We start from the raw sequence: 24,756 nt of genomic DNA on the forward strand, positions 1-24,756 counted from the left end.
CACAACCTAACCTCCTTTCATCGTACAACTCTACTAATACGCATTAATCTTAACCTTCAGTAACTCCAGTATTCCAGTTTCAGGACTGTCCTGGTGAGCTATTGCCAGCCACCAAGTTGTGTGGTGGTTTTCTGACCTGTGACAACTTTATTACGTGAACAAGGGTGCAAACAAAGGTCAAAGCAGAGGCCATATTTATTTTGCTGTTGACTAAGGCTGATTTGAACACAGACTGACAGTACTGAAGACTATTTACACATAAGAAATTTTTTGTCCCAATTCAGAAAAACGGAATTTCAAGCCTCAATGAAGCTCAGATTAAGGTGCCACAGATATTCCTCCAGATATTACACTATATATTGTTCAGAACAATTGTTCAGAGCAGTTTCAGGCTCCCTCTCATCATCACATTTATTCACAAGGAAAGCCCCACATCTTTGAGACGAAGAGCACATAAAACTTCTCTAACATTATAATAGTGCTCTAATACAGATTTGACATTATCGGTCGCAAACAATGCATTGCGCAAAAGTTTTAGACTTCCTTAATAGATTGCCTCTTTTCTAACTTAAAAACAAAATAAATTCAAAGTGACAGTATCTTAAACTCTAAGTATCTTAATGAGAATTTCATTATCTTTCACAATTATGGTTTCAGCAGAGACCATGCATTCAGAATACCTTCTTGAATTCTAGACATCTCAGCACAGCAGTGAAAAGATAGGAACACGTGAGCTCTTATCCCATTTTAGCATCAACACCTTTTGTCACCTGTTTCACTGCCACCCATCAGTAAATTGGCAACACACACTTATTTCACAAGCATGTTCTGGGGATTATAATTGTGAATTTCTCAGAAGACAAAAGATCTAGATTACAGACTAAATTTTATTGTGACTTCTGAAAAATATTGATAAATATTTTGAAAAACTGTACATTGCAGCCATCAAGAAACAAAGACCCAATGCCCGATTCTTTTCACATTTACACTGGTTTTACCAACAGTTTAATCCCACTAACTTCAATGGCATTATGCCTGAGGTACTACAGTATGAGAAGAGAACCAGGCCTAAATTCATTTTCAATAATATAGCGGATAAAAAAAAGTCTAATGATTTTTTTAAATAAAAAAAGCCAGTTTTAATTTAAATTAAATAAGACTTATTTTTTTGTAAAAGTACCTATTTAAAATGTAATTTTAAATTGACAATTTATATTAATAAGGGCTTAACTCACTATAATCTACTAAAATAATTTAAACTAAATACAAAATATAATGTGTGATATATTTGCTGCTAAGTTTTCATCAATTGGTGGAAGTCACTGGTTTAGCACCTGGAACAAGAGTTTGTTGAAGTGCTAAACCAGTTTTTGGACAGCAATAGCCTCTTCTGAAGGTGCAGAGAGAATATTTTCTTATTTCAGTTTATTCAACTAGTTTAGTTCAACAAATGCCTCCTTCAAACCTGAGAAACCAACTAGGAGTTGAAAAAGCACAAGAAAATGAGATCTACTACTTCTAAAATCTTGAAGGACGTGGTGACCAGCCACAGTCAGTTAAATTCGCTATATTATAGAAAATACTTTCTTTGTTTAATAAATCAGTTTGTTTTCAAGGCAAAACACGTTTTGATAAACTGTTTTCCCCTTATGTATCCAGCACATTTAAAGTAGTACTAAATTTAAAATGCCATTTCTGTACATTTAAAATTTAATTTGAATTTCCATCCAATTAGAGCATGACACAGATTTTAAATAAAAAATTAAATCTAGTAAATAAGAAATGCATCATTCACTATTTTCTATCAATTAAAATGTAATAATTAAGAACCTAAATAAATGTAAGTTAAGCTATGTAATTGCTTAAATAAATGTATATAGATCTAGTGTATCCTCCTGGTTAGCAAAAAGCAGCATTAATTTTAGTGTAAAGGCTATATTTAGTTGCAATCAACATGTTTTAATGGTTGCCAGCCAGTGAGAATCAACCTTTCTTCAGGAAAATAATGAAAAAGTGCATGCAAAACATGATTAAAATTGATTATTTAAATCAAGGTTTCCTGCATGTTCATTTAAATTGATTCAAAGTGGCAATGTAAATCAACCCACCCTATACAGAAATGACAGCAAGTTCATGTTATTCATATTATTAAAGAGATAGAATATTATGCCATTATATATGTAAGAAAAAGTCTTCAGAGGCTATTACAAGTTTTTCCTCTTATGACGTTCAGTAACGTGTTAAACTTTAAAGTAATAATATGAGGCTATTAAATTTTATTTACTAGTGAAAGCCTATGCAATTTTCTAGAATGAATTTTGGGAGACTATCTAAACTTCTAATTTTTTTAAGCACAGAAAACTGTTTTTATTCCTGTTACATAAAGGAGGGTAGCTAACACCACACTGAAGGAGGAGATCAATTTGGTACTCACTGTTCGTAAATTTTCTATTAGGTAGATAAAGCAGAGCCAAAAAATTGGTATTTGGCCACAAGAAATTAATAGGATTGCCTCATCTTGTGATGACTCTGCTACTTTTTATGCAAGTACAAGGTTGATTTCATAAATTAACAAAAACCTCAAGTGTCAGTGTTTTTGAGGTCAGACTAGATCAGTGGGTCTCAAACTTTTTTTTATTGGCGAGCCCTTTCACACTGTAAGGCTCTGTGTGCGACCCCCCTAACAAATTAAACACACTGTTTAAATATATTTAAAACCACTATAAATGCTGGAGGCAAGCAGGGTTTGGGGTGGAGGTTGACAGCTCGTGACCCCCCCATGTAATGATCTTGCGACCCTCTGAGGGTCCCGACCCCCTAGTTTGAGAACCCCTGGAGTAGATGATCACAAATATCCCTTTTGGCCTTTAAAACAAAACAAAAAGGTAAACCAAAAAAACCCCCAAGGAATATCAAAGTTATGATCCACAAATTCACTCAAAGTTATACATAGTAGCCAAACATGTTAATATCAGACATCTGTTTGGTGTTCAGGCTGAATCAAGTTGGAGGTCTCAGTACAAATGTCTACATCACACTGGCACCTTTGTCCTAAAACGAGCCAAGAACGGAGTGAAACTGAGGACAGAACCACCACCTCACCCCAACTATGTTCCCTCCAGTTTTATAAATGAAGCATGGTGGCAGGGTAACATGAAAGAGAGAACTTTAGTCTTAAATGCTACAATACAAACACCTTAAATGAGCTCTCACTAAAATGTAGTTGTATCTCTAGCTGCACATGCACCGTGCTGAAAATATACCCATACAATAAAATGAACTCAGCATTTCTAAATATTTACCTCTCTCGGTGTGTTATAGATTAAAATGCTTAAATGCCTAATGTGTGCTTTCACTTGCCACATTGCTCTAATACCACAATTTATTTTTGTTTGCATTTTACAGTTCAATATTTTATCAATTCCTCCAACAGGTGATCTTTTTAGACGGCAACAGCATCTAGCTTTTTTATGTATTCTTTATGAGAATGTTGCACAAAAAGTGAAATACCAAGAATTTACATTAAAAAGAGGAGAGTCTCTACATTCAGATGGCCAATGGCCAAACAAGTTCTCTCTTGCCTATATGAGCTGGCCAGAGAAATAAAAAATGATTGGCACACTCTGATCATATTTGAATTAAGTGCTAGCAACTCATATTGGGGTTATTGTATCCCTGCAAATTCAACATGGTGAAGATAAAGAAAAGTCTTCACTCCTTCCTTTCGCTGAACAGGAGAGATGCCTCTCAGGGAGTCCAAATGACAGTGGGAATCCAGCTGTCAGTTCCTAGAACTCTGGACTCACAAAATCCCATGACTGGGCTTTGGGTACATCCATTAAGGTGACTTCAGATCCTTCACGTTCCTGAAAGCCCTGCCTCTAGTCTGGCAAAGAGGCTGACTGAGAGAAAGGGGAAAACAGAGTGCAGTCTGAGCCTGAAAGAGAATGAGATTTCCTTGAGTGTACTGAGGAGTCTGCTCCTTAGTCTGAAAGGAACAGTGGCTGTAAGAGGAATGATCAGAGAAGTAAATGGAATGAAATGATCTATAAAAAGTAAGAAGAGCAGAGAAAATTTACTCAGGACTCAGTTTGTGGTTAGCATAGGAATCACAACTATTACTGTAACCCAGAACTGTGCAGGACCAAACTAGAACACTGCATTCTCCTCCTTCTGCTCCAACTTCTGTTCATCATTCCTACCAAATAATGCAATGCTCCAGAGTCTAGACATTTACTTGAGGTAGACACAAGGACTTATACAGCAGGCCTGATATTTGGAGGACAAGGCAACACATTAAGGAATCCTACCTGATAATCTCTACAGAGTTGTGTGGCTGACCTATTCATTTTATAATATCTCAAGTATGAGCTGTAGTTTACATTAAATGAAGTTTGTATCAAAATGTTAAATGAATAAATAACACAACATAAAGAATTGCTAGTGCTCCCCACACTGGGGTGGAGGGATGGAAGCATGTTGAAATTAAACATACCTATTACCTAATGTCACAGGAGTAGAGCAGTATAATAAAATTGTGTCAATCTCATTTTTAATCTCTCTCAGTCACTGGCTCTTGTCTATTTTATAGAAAGGAAACACATGAACAAGGTCTGCTTTTAAGACCTTCACAGTCCCTGTGTGATGGTCCAAATCAGAGCACTTTACAGATACAATCACTAAAAACATTCCCCCCCCCCCCCCCGAGCTTTCATCATTTACCTAACCAAAAATTACTAGGAACGCATGGCTTGATTTTCAGAAGCCCTCAGCATCCACTGCTCATGTTGAAGTCAGTGGGATCTGAAGCTACTCAGCATCTTTTAAAAAAATCAGATTAGTCATAACAATGAGGGACAAGAGTCCAACAAGTCTGGGGGGCGGGGGAGTTTGGCTACTCTTCACTGTAAACATCTATTAGGAGCTTATATACCAAACCATTTGCTGACACACTACATATGTGGCTGAATACTAACAGCTTAAGTAACACCGACTAACTTAATGATCTTAGCACCTTTGAGTACATCTTTATACTCAAATTACTGAAGACACGTTTGGCATAATATTTCCCTATTTGTTTCCAACGTCATGCAATGCACAATTGGCAAACTGCATATTGTGATGTTCCTAGAATGGCAAAATATTGATTGTTGCTGACAAGCTTTTGTTGAAGATATCCTATAAGTAACAGTTTCACTACGGAGAATATTTTTCCTGTGCACGGTTAATTGTTATGACATCTATGACTGTCAAAAGCACAGCTCTGTGAATTGCTTATGGGAGAGTAAGAATTTATTTTGTATGTTCTTCATGAGTTAAAAAACGAATTTAAGTCAGTGGTATTTTGGAGCCCCATCAAGCAAGTGTGTCTGAACAGTTAAAGAATTAGCAGATGCCTACAAGCAGGAACATATCAGGTTGTCTTTTTGGGTGGAGACCACATGACTGTCAGGAAATAAGCAGGATATTATTTTGCTCACTCATTTAGGTAATTATCAAAATCTGAAGTAAAACAAATAGGTTGTAAGATTTAGTTTACCATTTGAAGGAAGTCAGCACAAATATAATATAGGCTATTTCACCTACAGATATAAACCAAAATTCACAACCCTTGCTAGATAGGGTCTGTAACTGCTCAAAGATATTAAAGGAAGTAGAAACTATTTACCTACAAAGTCCAACATAGTCTTTCTAATAAGAAAGATACTCAGAAGTTTTCAGCTGTGACTACTCTTAAATTAAATGAAAAAGATGGGATAAAGCTTGCACCTAACAAACTGGTGTTTCTGGATTGGCACAAAAGTGAAACGGGGTACAGGAACCTCCTATGACAGACAAGCCTACTTTTCTTGTGGTGGAAGCTCAGAGACAACTACTTTTAAAAGCAAAGTCACAAGACTTCAGAGAAAAGGGGCAGAGAAGGTCAGAACCCTTTCTAGCACTATCATGGCTGTTGCAGCATTATATTTATTAATCCTTCCCTTTTCTCTGTCCACAGTCTCCATTTGCTCCTCAGCAACCATGCCTGCTGGCCCAAGGCTCTTCAGTCTCTCTGCTGTAGGAAACACCCGATCTGTCTGTATCTCCTCATGGTGAGTTGATACTGCTTTCATTAAAGTTTTTAGTTACTGTGGGTATGGTCTTTTGCATGCAAACGTGAATAAGGAGAGTGAAAACCTTCCTAAGAGATGAGGGCCTTGATTTCACCTTTGCAAGGAGAGACTTCTTGAATGTTCTCCCCCCCACCCAAACCTGTCTGGGAAAATAGGTTTTCTTCCACACCATCCTGTTTGCAGTTGGTCCCTTTGCCTCAGCCGAAAGCTGTCACAAGCCTCCTGCCTTCAGCGGAGACATGCTCGCCTGACATATATTGTGCCAATCCACCTCACACACCCAGTAGGGAGACAGCCTCAAAATGACCACCCTGACCCTGCCATCCCAGGGCCCCAGTTTAGACCCCACCCCGACCTGGCCTATTAGCAACCCCCACAATCTGCACTCCAAGCCTTTTCAATCTGCAGTCTCCCATCCCCCCCCCCCCACACACACACACCGCCGCCCCGCCTGAGGGAGAAGCCAAGTCCACTGCCCGCACCCCTCCCTTGCCTCATCGGTAGCCAGATCCAACACGCCCCCTCGCCCAGCGTGCAGCCAGCTCCGTTCCGCTCGGCTCCCCTCCCCCCCGCCCAGGGAGCAGCCAGCTCTAACCTCAGCCTCCCTCTCCACCTGCACCGCCCCGCACCCGCCCTCTCAGCGGGCAGCCAGCTCCAACCTCGCCAGTCTTCCCCCGGCCGCCTCGCCCACTTGCCGGGTGGGCAGCCAGCTGCCGTCTCTCTCCCTCCGCCGCCTGCCTGCCCGGTGGGGAACCAGCCCCCGCCGACCTACCGTACGCTGGGGCCGCCTCCAACCCCTCTCCCGCCCCGCCACCCTGCCTCGGGCCCAGGCGCTGCCGGTGCGAGGGGCAGGGGCGACCCAGACTGTGCCCGTCGCCCCGCGCCTGCCCTGCGAGGGGGCGGAAGCAGGCTCAGCCGAGGCAGGGCGAAAGCAGGCCCGGCCGCGCCGTCCCCTCGCGTGGGCGGGGGGAAGCCAGGGCCAGCCCGTGTCTCTGGCACCTGAAGCGCGGCCTGCTCCGGGGGCGGCGGGGAGCAGCCCGTCCCCTCGCACGCACTCACCGCCGGGTTCGCCATTACACGGCCGCGGCCGTCTGGCCGGCACGCGTGTGGAGAGGCGATGCCCCGCGCCTGACAGCTCCCTGCCTCGGCCAGACGCCGGGGGAACGGGGCGGCGGCTCCCCTCCCCCCTCGGGGAATTCCCCTGCCTCTCCGGCCCCGCGGGGTGCGCAGGCAACCGCTGGCTGGGGGCACCACTTACCGGGCGGCTGGCACAGGCCCGGGAGGAGGAGCGGGAGGAGGCGGCGCGCCGTGATTTGCTCTTCCCCCGCCCGGGCAGGGAAACAGGAGGGCTATTGGCGAAGTTTCACTAGCTCCGCGCCGCGACCCCACCAGCCCCAGCGAACCCGAGGGGACGGGCTGGGGGGGGGGCACATTTGCATATTTGTCAGCCACTCGTTGATTGGCCACCCGGCCAAGGGCCGCCTCCGCGGGCTGACACGGTGCCTCTGCGGGGGGGAGAGGGGGAGCGGGTCAGCGAGCCGGGGAGGAGTGAGCGAGGGGTGTGAGGAGGGGAGGAGCGTGCGCAAGAGGCGGCGTAGGGCTGAGAGGCGCGCGCGCGAGTCCCCTTCCTCGAGACGCCTTCTCCTCACGCTTCCACAACCCGCAGGGGCGGGGGGAGCCGCCCTGGGCGGGGCCTCCGGGCAGATGAAAGAATCCGAGCCGCTGATAAAATGGTGCGTGAGCTGATCCAATATGGCCCCCTTCCCTGACAGAAGCCAATCCCGGGCGCGTTTACTCTGGAGGTTCCCGCAGAGACCTGGATACTGGGTAGGCCCCGCTGCTGGGGAAAGCCAAGGGGAGAGCGAAGCGCTCCGGCGGACAGTGGCGCCCTCTTGCAGCGGCGGGCGGCCGCGGCGCACGCCCCCGGCCGCGGCCTCTTTTCCCCTCGCCGGTCCCAGCCCTGCTGCCCTGGCTCTCGCAGCTGCTGCGCCAACGTGCAGGGAGAGGGGACAGGGCTTGACCCCCCCTGGGGGAAAGGACCCTTTCGGCTCACGGGCAGGCCTGTTAAATACCGACCGGCCCCCGCCTCCTCTCCCACCGGTTTCCTCATACACAACTCCCGTGGCTGCCGTCATCTAGAAACCCGGGGCACCCCGCTGCCTGAGGAATTCAGCTACATGCTGCGTGCGGCGGAGTAAATCCGTTGTGCGTTCCGCTGCAGTTCTGTCGCCAGGGGCTTCAGAGTCTCCCCGAGATGTGTTCGCTGTTAGCCGCTACTTCCCTGCAGCAGGGGTGCGCTGTGGCCCTGCCTGACTTTTAGGTTCACTAAGAAAACTGCCCTAGTGTTTCCACTTCATTTTAAACGAAGAAAGATACTTACCCCTTCTTGGTTCCCAGGGGGCGTACTAGACACAGTACTGACCCCAGGCTCAGACTCGTGTAAGGCCACTTTTCCAAAGGGCCTCCAGCACTGTGCTAACAAATGTGACCGTGTATATATGTCTACGTGCCAAAAAAAAAAAAAATAAATAAAATCTACAGCTATAGCTACAAATTATAGTTCTTTAATTTTGTCCTTAAATCACACTTTTTCAACCATAGTTCTCACAGCTTTACAAAAGGGGGTGAGCATTCTCACCATTTTAAACAGGCAGTACTTGATGCACAAATACTTTATGTGCATCTTTTACTGGAATACATTTGAAAATGTCTTAAATTCTAGGTCTCCCCAACCCCGAAATAAAACTACGGTTTCAACTCTCTGTGATCCGTGGGTTCTCTTGTCTGAAATGTCTTCCATCCTCAGCATTTTTGTCATTAGTCCAATATCAAAATATTTTATATACCTGATAACCTTGTATAATATTTATGTACCACAATAATGTCATTTTAAAGACTGGACCATGCACTTCCTGAATAGCTCAGTTAAATTTCAATATATGCACACTGAAATATTATATGGGTCTTAATTTGTTGTACTTGTTTGTGTATTAATTTATGACAAATTGAAAATATGATATTTGGATACCCCTACTTCAGTTTTTTTCATTCAGTATCTGGGCCCCCAAGGTTCTAATCCTATGTCCAAAAAGAGCACCACTAATCAGTAAAGTTTTAAGTTTGTAAACTCTCTGCTACTTACTAGTCCTGATGAATTTCTCCCATTTACTTCCTAATCCCACCCCCACAATCTCAGCTGCTCCTTACATACAATATTTTGGGAAATAATATAGCTGAGTTTTTCCAGTGATTTCTTGTCTCCCAAAAAAAATGAACCAGCACTCCCCTCACCCATCCCTCAAAGCAAAATAGATAATGAACAAACTTACATAGAGAGAAGGCATATTTTTATAATAATTTCAAATTGGCATTAGTCAGCCAGTTGTCCCACTTCTGTAATGTGGCTGTCAGCACCATTATAATTTTGGTAAATGCTCTCAGAGCTGTAGTCAGGCAGAATGGTAGAGTCTTAAACTAAAAATATTGGGCCAGAATGGCATAACATGTGAGTCACTAGTGCAACTGAAGAATAGGAACATGGAAATAGTCACTTTGTACATCCAGATAATATTGTATTTTGCTCACTTATTGCCTGGATGATGAACTGCAAAGACCGCATTTGGAAGCTTATGCTCTGAATAGGAAGTTCATCTTCATAAAGTCTAAAACAGATGCTTTCTGTTATTTCCTTGATGATTGAGAGGGGGAGGAACCTACAATTCTGGTCCTCTAGGACTTAGACAGTGGTTTCAGTCTTCAGATGATGGTTCAGGGAGTTTTGAATCCCTTCCTTTTTGGATGGGTTGGAGGTGGACAGATTTGTATAACATCAGTTCAAAGGTTTGATACCACATTTTATGGTAGAACCAATGTACTGTGATTTCCAGGAACCACTGGTTCACCATCATGTGAATTCATGGGTTAAAGAGGACCACTGTCTTGGTCTGAAGCCCACTGAAGTCAAGGGAAAGGTTCCCAGTAGCCACTGGGCTTTGGATCAGTCCCTAGAGTCCATTAGTGGCTATGTGGAGTACACTCTGGTTAAAAATCATGGTGTCTGAAGAGCATGTAATAGTTGGAGAACAGCGTGGGGTTAAGGAGAGAGCTGACTAGCAAACTGTGGCTGAAGGTGCAAAAGGTGGTAAAAGATTGCCTGGAGAGGATAGGCTTGCAAATGGAAATTAAATGATGGGAACCTTCTGCTAGAATTGCATTCTGGCTGCTACCCTCTGACCCAGCTGTGCCTTCTATTCTACCTCATGCTAGGGAGCTGCTGGACATGTTTGCTTTAAGCAGGAGCTAGCAAAGGGACTGCAGTCAGGGATTGCTGAAAACAGTTTTGCACTGGTGTGAGATGTTACCTGGAGCAGCAGCAGTCATAAGGTTTCTTTCAAAGTAAGAGTGAGGGCAATTAAGCAGAGAGGTCTTTTCTGGTTCTCTCTTGATTGACTGAATTGTCATTTGAATTCCAGCACATGTAGGGAGCTACTGTAGGCTGGGGAGCCAAGCATTTCTAAAAGGCCAGAAACTGCCAAGAAAAATGCCTGGGGTTGGGGTGGCAAAGAGGGAAGACAAAGCTTCAAGTAACTGATTCAAGTCTGGAAACTTAAATGCTTTCCTAACTGTAACTGCCAGAAGACATACTGAACTGGGAATTTTCCCAGAAGGAGAGTCTAAACCTCTTCATGACTGACAAGTCCATCCTCCTGGAGCTGCAAGCAGAGGAAGCCCCACTGAGGGAGTGACAAAACTGGATATAATGAACACCTGTGTCTATAAATAGGGTATTTAAACATCAAGGGCTGGAGCTTGGCTGGTATTAGTCTGTGTAGTTCCACTGACTCCCAGTTGAGGATCTGGCTCCAAAAACTTGCACCCACAAAACTATAGGTGAAAAAATCACCTGTGCCTTTTTGAAAATTTGTCACTACAAATAACTTCATAAACTCATCAGCATTGCCATTCTCTACAGCTGCAACTCAGTTGCTCCTGAAAATCCAAATTTTTTTAATTTTGTCATTTCATATTCAGAACTCATCTACTGTATATTCCTTGGGTCTAGCTGTTTGCTGTCACACTCTACTACATATACCAGTGTATAAGCATTATTTAATTAATGAGTAATTGTTAATTCATTGTGCCTAAGAGATGAGCAAATTATAGAGATGGACATAAATGTATAATTTCCTTTAATTGTGCAAATTAGGAAAATATGACAATACAGAAAGGAAAGTATATGCCACAGAACCAATTTAATAAATTCTTGCTTCCTAAGGCATAAATATATTGGAGCAGATTGGATGGATTTAATTCAATTGCATTTAGTGAAATTAGATCACTACTAGTGTAACTCTCAAATGTTTGTATATTATGACCTTAATAACTTGACGCTCAGAAAATAAATAGTGCTAGCAACTATTTTTGGCAACCAGAGCTGTAGGCACCTAGACACAAGCTTTCTCTGACCCAATTGTTGCACGCAGGCAAAATGGGTCTGTCATAAAAATAAAGGGAAGGGTAACAACCTTCCTGTATACAGTACTATAAAAATCCCTCCTGGCCAGAGGCACAATATCCTTTTACCTGCAAAGGGTTAAGAAGCTCAGGTAACCTGGCTGGCACCTGACTAAAAGGACCAATAAGGGGACAAGATACTTTCAAAGGGGGGGGGGTGTGTGGAAGAGGGAGGCTTTTGTCTGTTCTGTTTGCTTGCCAGAGAGAGATCAAGAAGGCAAGCAATCCAACTCCATTAGAAGTACTAGCAAGGAAATGCGTTAGTTTACTTTTGTTTTGGCTTGTGATTTTTCTCTGTGCTGAGAGGAAGATGTATTCCTGGTTTTCTTTTTGTAACTTTAAAGTTTTTGCTCAGAGGGAAATCCTGTGTTAAATCTGATTGCCCTGTGAGATTAGCTTCCTTTCTAATTTTACAGAGGTGCTTCTTTTACCTTTTTCTTTCTAATAAAGTTCCGTTTCTTTTAAGAGCCTGACTGATTTCTCTATTGTCCTAAGACCCAGGGGTTTGGGTCTGTGATCGCTTTGTAACCAATTCGTTAGGATATTATTCTCAAGCCTCCCCAGGAAAGGGGGTGTACGGGCTTGGGGGGATATTTTGGGGAAATAGAAACGGCAAGTGGTCCTTTCCCTGATTCTTTGTTAAATCACTTGGTGGTGGCAGCGTACCCTCTGAGGGCAAAGAGTTTGTGCCTTGGGGAAGTTTTACCCTAAGCTGGTAGAAATAAGCTCAGGGGGTCTTTCATGCGGGTCCCCACATCTGTGCCCTAGAGTTCACAGTGGGGAGGGAACCCTGACAGGTAGACCTAACCATCTTTTAGGTAGTAACCATATAAACATATTTTAAATGTTTCGTGGCTTGAGTCAAAAATTGAAACTTTTAAATGGTATTTCAAAGAGATGTTCTTATGACTTCAAAATATTGCAAAAACAAACAGATGTCTTATCTATATCTTACACTACTAAAGTGAATACTCTAAAAATCTAACTTCAATATTTATACCCACTATTTTCACATTTCAGTTTGGAGAATGAAAATAAAGTCAATTTCACCTTTGTTTAGAATCAGTTTTTGTGCTACAATATTTGCTTTTCAAAAAAGACAGTCAGGGGGGTGTATTTTTTTGAAGACCACTGTCTTCCACGATACATTAAAAGTTACATTAACATCTTATTGGCTAAATTTTGAACCACATAAAGCTAGCAAAGTCTATTTTTTAGAGAACTTAAAGTAGGCTGAAGTAATCCCATGGGCTTTGGATCAGGCCTTTATAGAAAGTGAGATTCTTAGGACATTACTCCTATATGGGGAAAATCACCCCTTTGCAGAGGATCGGTACGTGGCCAAATCAAAATACTTCTTTTGACTTTAATGCAATAATGCTAACCTCAAGGAAAAATGATGAGTCAACCCCACCCTCTACAATCATGACGGACTTGAAAAATCAGAAAGTTTAGAAGAAAAAAAACTATACTTTCTAGCTTATTTACCTTCTGGTTTTTGAACCTTTACAGTACTATGGGTTCATGTTTTCAAACTTCTCAGTAACCATAAGGGCCAGCAGCTTTCATTATATTAAAAAGAAAATGAATGGTGTGATTGTAATAGTCACATGACTAACACACTGTTGTGAGACTTGCCAACTCTCACCATTTTATTGCAATGCTATTGTAGGGCCTAATTCAAAGCTCATTTACATTTACAGAAAATTTGAGGATGAATGACCAGAGAGGTCTATTTTGATAATTGTAGCTAGGGTCCCCCGTCCTCATCCCATGTTAAATAACTCAGTAGTATCAAATTCTTCAGCCTGCTTACTTTCCCACAAAATTAGTGTCTTAAGAATGATCAGAAGCAGGAAAACTAGATATTTGTATTTAAATAAAACTGCTCAGACAGTAATTGAAACCTACAGTACTCTTCAGACCACTCGCACAGCCACAAGCTCACCTACGCTGATACTTGTTTTCTTCTGTAAAATGCTTTGAGATCTGTGGCTGAAAATCTGGAAGTTCTAAGTTATCACTTCTCTTTATGGACTTCAGTATGTGCTCACTTTCAGATTGATCATTTGTTTGTACTCATACTTCTTCTCCCACTCCTACCAGTCATTGCATAGGGGTGATAATTTGCTGGAAGTAGGTAGGGCAAACACAGTTTAGTATGCATGAAAAAAGCTAAGTGGTCACCACTTCTCACTAATAAAATCAGCCCAACTCTTGGTTTGATTCTACATGACGGGGAGGGCTCACAGAAAGGGTGTAGTCTTGCTGTGGCCTTCATTCAGAAAATATTTAAGTACACGGTTGAATCTAAGTAGAAGCATAGACTCCATTGACTTACATTTTAGGACAAAAAGAAAAAGGAGTACTTGTGGCACCTTTAGAGACTAACAAATTTATTTGAGCATAAGCTTTCGTGAGCTACAGCTCACTTCATCGGACAGAACACTGATTTTTGTTCTAGTTTTTGTAAACTCCAGACCAGTTACTTAGAGAAGGCATTTGCTAGCCGCATTGGCCATGCTTAAGTTTAAGCATGTGCATAAGTGGTTTGCTGGATCAGGGTCTAGAAGCTCTCAGGCAGGTAGGACAAGGTGTCAGTGTGTGACAAACCTGGAGGGGGAAGATTCTTGAGATGCAAACATACTTCGCCAAATGTCAACTTCACCAGGTCTGATGGCTCCTCTAGGTGGCAAGACTGGAGTTCACAAAAAAAAAAAAAAAAACGGGGCGGTGGCGGGGGGGAGACAAAACAGACCCTGGGGCTGCAAACCGTGATATTCCCGTTTATGGAGGGTAGCATCATTTATTATAAGTGGCATAACCACAAGTGGGTGCAGCCCTCAGTACGTGAGTCAGTTAAAATGGTCTCAGGCAAGGATTTTTCTGTTTTGCCTTATCACCGACATGCAGACATAAAGCTTGTCTATTCATTATACTTAATTTTTCTTCATTCCCATTAATCCTTCTATTAGACTTTAACAGTGAAAACATTCTGAAAATTGTTTTCACTTGATGCAATGTCTTATATTCTAAAACAACAAGCTTTGTTTGTCAATAAGTGTCGGACCATAGGACGCCTGTCACTCCAAGCATAAGAAGTGTGAAGGTTTGGGATTACTTTCCTCAGAAAGAGAGCCATTTATCTGATGCTACTTCATAACAATCATGATTCCAGTGCTTAATTTGTAATGAAAGATGCAAGGGCTCAAGCAATTCCGTGTTGAGGCTCAAGCAATTGTTTTAGTTTCATAACTGATATGGTGAGCCCAGAGGTGCTGGGGCTATGAACTGCCAAGCCCAGAGATGCCAGTCTCAGCCCTTGCAAGCCCTGGCACAAATTAAGCCCTGCATGACTCAATCCTCAGAATCTGAAACATAAGGTTCTTCTTAACTTTTTGCTGCTTCAACTGCTGAATATTTAACAAGAGCTCTTGCTGCCCCCTTGTGGTATTTAAGTAGATAAAACTATCACTCTTTCCTGTGAGTTTATGCATCAGTCAACATATTTGATGGATTGAATGAATGAAAATTAAACCTTTTGCTTTTAAAAATACTCTTGAACCCCAAAACAACTTTACTATTAAGAGGTTTCAGAGTAGCAGCCGTGTTAGTCTGTATTCGCAAAAAGAAAAGGAGTACTTGTGGCACCTTAGAGACTAACCAATTTATTTGAGCATAAACTTTCGTGAGCATCCGATGAAGTGAGCTCACGAAAGCTTATGCTCAAATAAATTTGTTGGTCTCTAAGGTGCCACAAGTACTCCTTTTCTTTTTACTATTAAGGGCTATAATTTCCCAGATATACCGCAACTTAAAATAGGTGTATATCTGTATGGCTAGTTTTTGCTATAATATGGTATTTTGCTCTTTGATGAGGCCCCTTGTGATGCATGCACAGAATGAAAGCGAGTTAAAGAGGTAGGTTTTTTTTCCCTGTGAATTTTCTTTATTTGGATATTGATCAAACCTTTTGAACCAAAGCTTCAAAAAAAGTCTGCAAAACTAGGTCTCGTACTAAAACTCTGACTTCAAATTTACATATGCAAATAGTAGCTGTATCCAGTTTGGTGTCTGTAGATCCAAATGTGGTTCCTTTCATTTGGATTGATAAATAGAATTTTTGTTTGGTTCACCCACTAAGAGATCCATTTAAAAATCTGGCCCTTAAATATTTAATTTCATAAACTTGGTTTTTTATATATAGAATCATTTTATTAAGAATTTGGTTCTTATGAGATGCAGTGGATCTGATTGTGCTTTCATGTCAGTCTTACACTGATATTTAATTGACTTCAATGAAGCTACTGATTTACATTGATGCAAATATGAGAATTGATCCAAGTGCAGTCTCGTGAATTAAACACAGGACTAAGGGAAGGAACTCGTATTGTCTAATCCTGGCTCTGTTGACTGGCTGACTAGTTTTGGGGCAGTCACTTAATATCTTTGGCCTTGTCTAAAGTAGGAAGCTCTCCCCTTGCTCATAACTGGTGTCAGCAATAGTGCTAGATAATTTCACTATAAGTGTGTAGGTGGGGACAAACCTTGTTCAGTACCATTAGAAACGAGTTAAGACTTGTAGTCTACTTGTAGTATATACCCGGAAGGTGCCAGGCAGTTTCAGTGCACTAGAGAGACTCTTGCAGCACATTTTCCATGCCCAGCAATTAAGAAAAGTAAAGAAATCAAGGTTTTGCACACACCATGAAATATGAGAAGTCCTACCAAATATTATGTGGAAACTTAATTGCACATTGTCATTGCCTTGAGATGAGCCAGTAATATACCTTCCATAATAAATACAAGAAACTATTTAAATAAAACATATTTAATAAATATTTAATTTGATATTAGATTGGGAAAAGAGGTGCTACATTAAGAAACAGTTGCCACAGTGTAAATAGATGTGTTGTTAATCCAGCGTGGCCAGAGACAGTGTTTGGCAAAGTTATGGCTGGCAGCATAGGTGTTGGTCCTCCTAATCTGTCCTTTTAATCTGATGCGTGAGCTCTTTTCCTCACGTATTCACCTCAACAAATTTAACAACCTAATTGGGACTAAGCAGATAGTATTATTGGAAAATTTCCTTTAGATAACTCTGAAGAGTCAGAAAATGTGAAAGGCTTTGGAACGAGGCACAGACTCACCACAGTGGCGCCTCCTGCTGGCTGAGAATTAGCTCTGTCAGCAGTGCACCTTCGCTAGTGGTGTCTTGCCCAGCGTTACTCTCTTGGTCTCTGCCGTCAGACCCCCGTCACTCCTGGACCACAGCATCTGCTTCTGTACACGGCCGTCTGGCTGTGCCCGCTCCACTGGCTCTCCCCCATCTTCCAGGGAATTGGCAGCTTGTGGTTCTATCACTTGCCTCAGTGGCTCACTGCAATCCTCAGTCTAGCCCCTTCCTCCAAGGGCAAACTGCAGTCTGGCTTAGCCATTCTCATCACTGGCAAAGGTGTGGAAGGAGAAGCCCAGGTCCACCCACTACTCTGGGCCCCGACCCAGGGACCCTCTTGCGCAACAGTTTTGACCCAGCTCTCGAGCTCCCACTGGGGAGCGGGGTCTGGGGCTTGCCCCACTCCTGTGTTCCAGCCAGGGAACGGGGTCTAGAGCCTCTCCATGCAGCTCCCAGAAGCAGAGGCATGGCCCCGCAGGGCTCCTATGTGTAGGGGCAGCCAGGGGGCTCCACTCTGCATGCCGCCCCCACCTCAAGCACCACCCACGTAGCTCCCGTTGGGAGCACTGCAGGGGCAGTGCCTGTGGACAGGGCAGCATGCAGAACTGCATGGCCACACCTCCACATAGGAGCAGGGGGGACTGCTTCAGGGAGCTGCTTGAGGTAAGCACCACTCAGAACCTGCACCCCTATGCCTCCCCACATCCCAACCCGCTGCCCCACCCTGATCCCAGACCAGAGCATGCTCCTGCACTCCAAAACTCATCCCCAGAGCCCACACCCCCAGCCAGAGCCTGCACCCCATCCCCTGCCTGATTCTCCTCCCACCCTCCAAACCCCTCAGTCCCAGCCCGGAGAGTCACCCTACACCCCAAATTCCTCACCCCCACCACCCCCTCTCCATACCCTGAACTCCTCATTGATGGTCCCATGCCAGAGCCCACATCCCCAACCAGAACCCTCACGCCTTCCCATACCACAGCCCCAGTTTTGTGAGCATTCATGGCCCACAATATAATTTTTATTCCCAGATGTGGCCCTCAGGCCAAAAAGTTTGCTCACCCCTGCTCTAGCAGCAGCCACTTCCTGCTCTCCTCTACTGCCTACTTCCCTGGGCCGCTTCCCAGTGGCCCCAGCACCTTCTCTGTCCCTTTTGTATCAGGGCCCCAGTCTGGCAGTCATCAGCCCTGAGCTCTCCCAGCCTCTCCTAACCCTACCCAGCACTGCTCTGTCTTAGGTATTTCTCTAAAAGCCACTTTTTCTCCCTTTGTCTTCTGAGGAGTAACTTAACTCCTCTCAGCCCTGCAGCCTTCTTATAGGGCCCAGCCTGACCCTGATAGGCTGCTTTCAAGCCTCCACCTGATTGGCTCCCAATAACCCCTTCCATGATCCTCTCTGGCTTGTTTTAACCCCTTCCACTCCAGAGTGGGGCAGCTGCCCCACTACAGGCTTGTCTAAACAAATGTTATACTGATTTAACTAAATTGAGGAATTTTGGGGAACTGTTAGTGTAGCCCTTAGGCAGTTTTAAGTTATACCAAGACTGAGCTAGCCCCTGCCAGGCCCCAGCATCGGAGGAGCAGAAAAGTGCCTCAAAGCTAGTTCCTTTCCTACCTCTCTGCCCCCTTTAGCCAAAGATCTGGCCCCTTGTATAGCTTACGGACCACATTTACTAATAACCACAAATATAATACACTGCGACATACCAAGAAAACTATATACACGGAACTGTGCTTATTCCTCAGTAATGATGGGGAGACCCAGTGTGAATTAGAGAGTTGGCAAACAACCATAATTAAAAAAATAAGTTGCATATGTATTTTATTCAGTTATTTTGATTGTAGCTTTTATTATATTTCATATAATAGTAATTATGAATTCTTCAAACTGATTCCTTATGCACTGAATAAATTCAAGTATCTTTTGAATCTTGATTTGCTAATAGCAAATATTTGAAATGTGCTTGCTAGTGGATTGGTGAGAAATATATATGACATATCAATATCATAATATTCTTAATAAAGAATAAATTAGACACTGAAATTCACTTTTTCTCTTTGCAAAATATTCATGAGCAAATTCCCAAATTTATCTGTTAGCTAGCAAACAGCACATTGCAAACCTTCAATATCTGAACTTTGAAATGTGTGCTTGCATAAGTTACATGTAGTTTTATTGTTTACATCTGTCTGTATCCACCTATTGTACCTTGTCTGATAGTTAGAATGTAAGCTCCTTGGGGGGTATTTTAGTCCTGAATCATGAGTAGGGCTCCTTGGCCATATGGTAATACAAATAATGACAGGCTTATACATGCTAATGAAGGGCTCATCAATAGTTCATCACTAAAGTTTCAACTTAGTGTTTTTTATTTTATAAAGTTTACTAGGTATAAAATACTCCTGGAAAAAAATCGAACTATCTCCTTGACCTTGACTGGAGGCGAAACAACTACGATACATTATGCAAGAACATCTTTTTCTGTAAAAAATTACAGAAACTGAGATTATAGATTGGTCACAAGACTACTTCTATGCTCCCCTCCCCCCCACCCCCCAAGATACACTCCTCTCCTCTTAAGCTCTCACAATGGAAAGCGAAGGCGCATTGCCATTATCCAGCCTCATCTAGTTAAAAACAACACACTGAGCAATCCAGACAGAACAGGAGAATAATCAGATTCAGGAGAATCTAAAATTGTTCAAACTCATGCAGGAAGTTGATTGCAGAACTCTGTTAGGGAGCAGTGACAGTAAGTCAATGTTATGGGACACAGCGCGTGGTGATAAAGACTGTGACAATAGGACAAGATATATAGAAAAGCTCCTATATCTTATTAAAAATGAGATGGGAAGAAAGGCTGCCTGATTATAACATATCACTATTTATCTACCAAAGGTTTAAGTGTCACTAGACAGCTCAGTAGACAAGCCATCATAGTAGGGTTGTTGATTTAGTAGAGATTAATTATAGCCTCCAGCACTCCAAGTTTATTATGTCCAATAAGCATGACAAACAACTGGAGGAACAGGTTTGTCTTTACACATGATAGCGTTCTTCCTCAAGGCCTGACTCATGAAAGAATAATTAGGTATTTAGGTTGAACTGCTTATATTTCGTGTTTAATGCATGTGTAGGATGTAGATTTTTATTTTCAAATGTATATTCCAAAATTCATTTGGATGACCTTGTAGTTGTTGTTCTGGTAATACTCCTCTAAGTGATTGAGATCAATGGGAACATTTGAATCTTAATTTTGACTGTTTTGGGGATGAAAATCTCTTAAAGATAAGAATTTTCTGTGGATTGGAAACATTAGTTTGTGTCAGAAGGGGGAAAAAAATACTGGGTACCATTGTGTCCATAGGCCCAGCCTTGAGTAAGTACAGGGGTGTAGGTGTAAGCAGCACCACAGCAGGGGAGGACCCAGGAGGAACTGTACCTCATGCACTCATTGCATAGCATTTCATTTCTGCTCCCAGAGTTAGTTATCTGCTTCTGGCTGTTACCAGTAGTATATTAAGAAATAGCTGTACTGGCTTAGCTGTACTGGCCAGCATGTCAGCTCTGCCCACTCCTCCCAGTGTATTCAAAGCCATAGTCTAGCCTAATTAAAATGTAATGTAAAATGTAATTACATTTTAATTAGGCTAGACTATGGCTTTGAATACACTGGGAGGAGTGGGCAGAGCTGACATGCTGGCCAGTACAGCTAAGCCAGTACAGCTATTTCTTAATATACTAGCTATAATGCAATGGTATGCCCCCACCTGAATACACTGGGAGGAGTGGGCAGAGCTGACATGCTGGCCAGTACAGCTAAGCCAGTACAGCTATTTCTTAATATACTAGCTATAATGCAATGGTATGCCCCCACCTGAAAAACTGATTGCTGTAAATTCTTCTCTCCGTAAAAACTGACATCTGTCATGAGTAAGTTTTAGCAGAAGTTTTTTATAATTGGCAGTATTTATTTTTAAGCATTTTCTTCTAATAAACTTTCACAGTTGCAGGAAATTATGGAGAGGTCAGATAATTTCTCAGTAGATTTTGAGACCGAAAAAGTTAGCTTCATAACCAGTAAAACATATGTAAACATCACATGTCAAAAAGTACCAAGTAAATTTCCTTAAATCCAACTCTAAATTCTCAAGCAGCATTTTTCTTTCGTTGCTTATCAGTAACTTTTCAATTATTGAGGGAAATACTTTTTGTCAGTTGGTATGTATAATTAGTAAATGCTGATTTTACTGTAAAAATCCATTCCTTCCAACCCAACTCATAAACTGCCCAGGGTTACTTTTAATTTTGCTGATGGAAGAATGTGGAGTGGTTGGTTGTTGCTAGGATATTTTTTCCATTGCTTATTTTATAGGATTTTGTATTTAATGTCCTATAAACTGCTGATATAGTGTCATCTTAGGACCCTGATAAGGACACACCAGTTTCCCTCAAAGGCTTTATGTTCTCAGCTTTTGATATTGGGGGGTGGGGGTCATGAGTCTTTGTGGCCTGCAAAACACTGAATAAATTAGTGGCTCAAACAAGGCTTTATCAAAACTGATCCTAGCTAAGGATGACTTAATTTGAATTTTATTGGACCCAGCTGCATGGCTTCAAGGTTGGCCTTCCACCTGATTTGTCCAAAGACCTTGGAGGGAGGTGCTGTAAGGCCTAGTAAGCAATGATTGCAAACACAAGAATCAAGGGTAAGGTCTGATGTTCCAGAATCCGTAACTCTGATCTCTGGGAGAGTAGAGATCATGACTCCAGCCTTTGACCAGTCTCTCCCTGCACTGAAAGGAGGCCCACAGGTGAGAAGTGCTGTGTCAGCAGCAACGTCATCGGATTCCTTGATTGTCGTTCCAGCTGCTGCTCCATGCGAGTCTGGAAGACTGAGATGAAGAGTTTGTGAACCCTCTTGTCCTGGTTAGATGAGATGTCCCACTCTCTTTATTCTACAATTGTTGGGTGTGGTTGTGTGCAAGCATGTCTGTATAGACACCTATCAAGATCACACATGGGAGGTGTCACTCATCTGTCCATAGCGTGGCACCCCCTTTAGGAGTTGTGGGGAGCATGTTTGTGAGTCAATTATCCCACTGTAGGGGGTTTGCAGGGCACATCTTTCTAGCAGGCCAACACTCAAACCTCTGGCCAAAGTCTTTTGGCTGTTTCTCCCGCTGTCAGGGTCCCAGGTGAAATAACAAAACAGCCTGCAGTCAGCACATGGCATTAAACATCAGAAAGGAAAAGAAAATATCCCTTCAGGATATGGGCCTACCTTAATTCAGAGTTCACTGGATCTCCATGCCAGTATTAGTCTCTTCTCCTCCCCCAGAATGTTTAAAATGCCCTGAATATTGTCTCAGAACTTTCATTAATGTTCTGTGACATGTTTAAAATTTTGTATGTAAATTTTGGTACATAAAAGTTAAACTTACGCTTATCATAAAAGGTTCTGCTGAAGTCTGTATTCTAATATTTCTGCAGGGTTAGAGGGAAGGGTTGGCCATTACACAAGTTTTGAAGTATAAGGCAGAAGCTTTATTATTGGCTCTGAGGTCATTGTTAAATACTAGATGATGTTTTTTAAATGAGCTCAAGTAAGATTTGATTGTGGGGCTTTTTTTGATTGGTTGTATACCCCAACCAAAGAATATACCAAAAGGGCAGCCAACTCTTTAGATCAGTGGTTCTCAAACTTTTTTTTCCACGGACCACTTGAAAATTGCAGAGGGTCTTGGCAGACCACTTAATGATCTTTCCAAATGTTGTTTGTACCGTTAGCTAACTATTGTAAAGTACTTTCGATAAAAGCGCTATATTAAAAAATCTTAAAAATAATTGTTTTGTTCTACAAATAGAAGCTCACAACTCATATTTTAATATCAGTAGTCTACCTTTCTAATGCGATGGATGTGCTCTCTTCCCCCACCGTGGCAGCCCTTGGGCTAGCAAGGAGGGTTCTCTCCCCTGCCACAGACCTGAGGCTAGGAAGGAGGGCAATCTCTCCCTGGCAGCTGGAGCTGGGGAAAGTCACCTCTTTCTCTAGCCGCCACCGCCCTGCATGTCCCAAATTCCCCCCACCCCCTCTTCTCACCCCATGGCCCCCTACCGCCTATTCCCCCTCCCCCCCCCCAAGGCCACCACCTCACCTTACATGTGCATCTTCTCCAGTGGTGAAAGTAAAATACAGCTCTTACCGGTACAGGTCCCACTCTCCCCCCCCCCGAAGGGGCGGGGCCTCAGGGGGAAAGGGTGGGGCCAGGGGTGGAAGTAAGTTACATTTCTTACCTGCACAGTCCAAACACAAGCAACCCACCTCTCCTACATACTTCATGGATCCCTACTATTGCATGACTTAGCTATAGAAAATAAAGCTACTATTACTACTACCAGTACTGTCTGTAATAAAACTTTACTATTGGAATAAGCCTGAAAACTCTCTGTCACATTTTTCTCCTTGTCCTCCCTCCTCCTCCACCAGCCAGGCTGCAGACGTGGCTAGGCTCCCCGTTCCCCCGCACTCTGCAGGGGCTCCCTTCTAGCTTGTAGCAGGGAGCAGGAGGACTGGCTGAGGGAGAAGCCTCCCCAGGTAGACTGCTGCCTGCATAAGAACAGTTTAAATTTAACTGTTCACTCAGCAGTCTGAACCTGAGATTCGGGGCTATTTCTGGCCTCCTTGTTAATTTCACTCAGGGTTGTTGCTGGGAGCGGGGGATGGGGGGAAGGTGAGATCAAGGCAGGGGCAGAATACAATAGCCATTTGGCCGCACAGCTTAAATCCAGAGCTAATAAAAGCCAGTGGAAGGGGAAAACTCACTGTCACATTGGTTTCTCTCCTCCCTCCTCCTCCAGCCAGGCTGCCCGACTTGGCTAGGCTCCCCGTTTCCCACACCCACCCCCGCCACCAGGGGCTGCAGCAGCTCCCCTCTAGCTTGTAGCAGGGATCAGGGGGACTGGTTGAGGAAAAAGCCTCCCCAGGATGCCTGCTGTCTGCATAAAAACAGTTTAAATTTAGCTGTTCACACTGCAGTCTGAATCGGAATGAGGGGCTATTTCTGGCTTTCTTGTTAATTTCACTCAAGGTTGTTGGGGCCAGGTACCAAAGCCTGGGCAGTTCTTTTCTGTCTCCTGGATGAGGCGATCTTCAATAATATAATACACAAAAAATACAATCAAAATCAGGAACCATTTCCAAGTTCAAATCTATTCCATTCCCTCCCCAGCAGAGGACCATGGTTGTGATATCCAAACTGCTTGCAGATCCTCTTCGAAATGTTACTGTTTAAAAAAGAACAAGAAACATGGAGAACATGGTGGGAAGATGTGTTCTGATGATCGGGGTTTATTTTGGGCAAAGCAATTTTGGTAAAACAACTAAAGATTCACAGGCAAAGCAAATAGCCCGATAGACAAAACCACAAAGGGACTGGAGGGGAAAACTGGATATTCAGGGAAACTATTGTGCCTCCTTTGAAAGAAATAGTAGTTTTCATTCCACCCTCTTTATTAAACACCTGAAATGTCCTTAGGACATAGGGGCTCAGATCTCTTTTTGTTTTGTGGGTGTCGGTGTCCTGCAGAGTGCGGAGGCTGAAATTGACAAAACTTTAAGTATCTTGTATATTTCATGGCAGCTATTCTAGTTGTCCTTCATTCACTCTTGTCTTCCCCTACTAATAGCCACGTATTGGTGTGCCCCCTGCACACTTTTATGTGCCTGGGAGGGAGATTAAACAATCCTTGATATCTGACTTGCTAGGAAATAGGGAGCGTCTAGGGAAAGCGGGGCACTGGTGGGCATGGCGCCGTGGCTGGCTGGCTGTGGTTTTTGCCTTAGTTACTTACTCCTTGACAGACCCAGCCCAGCGGCACCTGCTGACTGGGATTCCACATCCTCTCTTTGATAACCTATTCCAGTACTTAATTAACCTTATAGGAAAAAAC

General features: G+C 43.0%; 1 protein-coding gene across 10 annotated transcripts in view; it reads right to left on the reverse strand.

The window, feature by feature from the left end:
- The window catches only part of CHD9 (chromodomain helicase DNA binding protein 9), a 182,004-nt gene extending 174,460 nt beyond the window's left edge, over positions 1 to 7,544 (reverse strand). For 9 of the 10 annotated variants that reach the window (XM_037878254.2, XM_037878247.2, XM_037878257.2 and 6 more), the window contains exon 1: positions 7,372 to 7,544. The gene's annotated coding sequence lies outside the window, so the exon portion shown is untranslated. Of the gene's footprint in view, positions 1 to 7,172; positions 7,320 to 7,371 lie in introns of those variants that run through there. The other variant, XM_037878246.2, reaches the window with a different exon arrangement.
- Between the last annotated feature and the right edge of the window lie 17,212 nt (positions 7,545 to 24,756).

The sequence above is a fragment of the Chelonia mydas genome, chromosome 12 (genome assembly GCF_015237465.2).
Source record: "Chelonia mydas isolate rCheMyd1 chromosome 12, rCheMyd1.pri.v2, whole genome shotgun sequence".
Classification (NCBI taxonomy): domain Eukaryota; kingdom Metazoa; phylum Chordata; order Testudines; family Cheloniidae; genus Chelonia; species Chelonia mydas.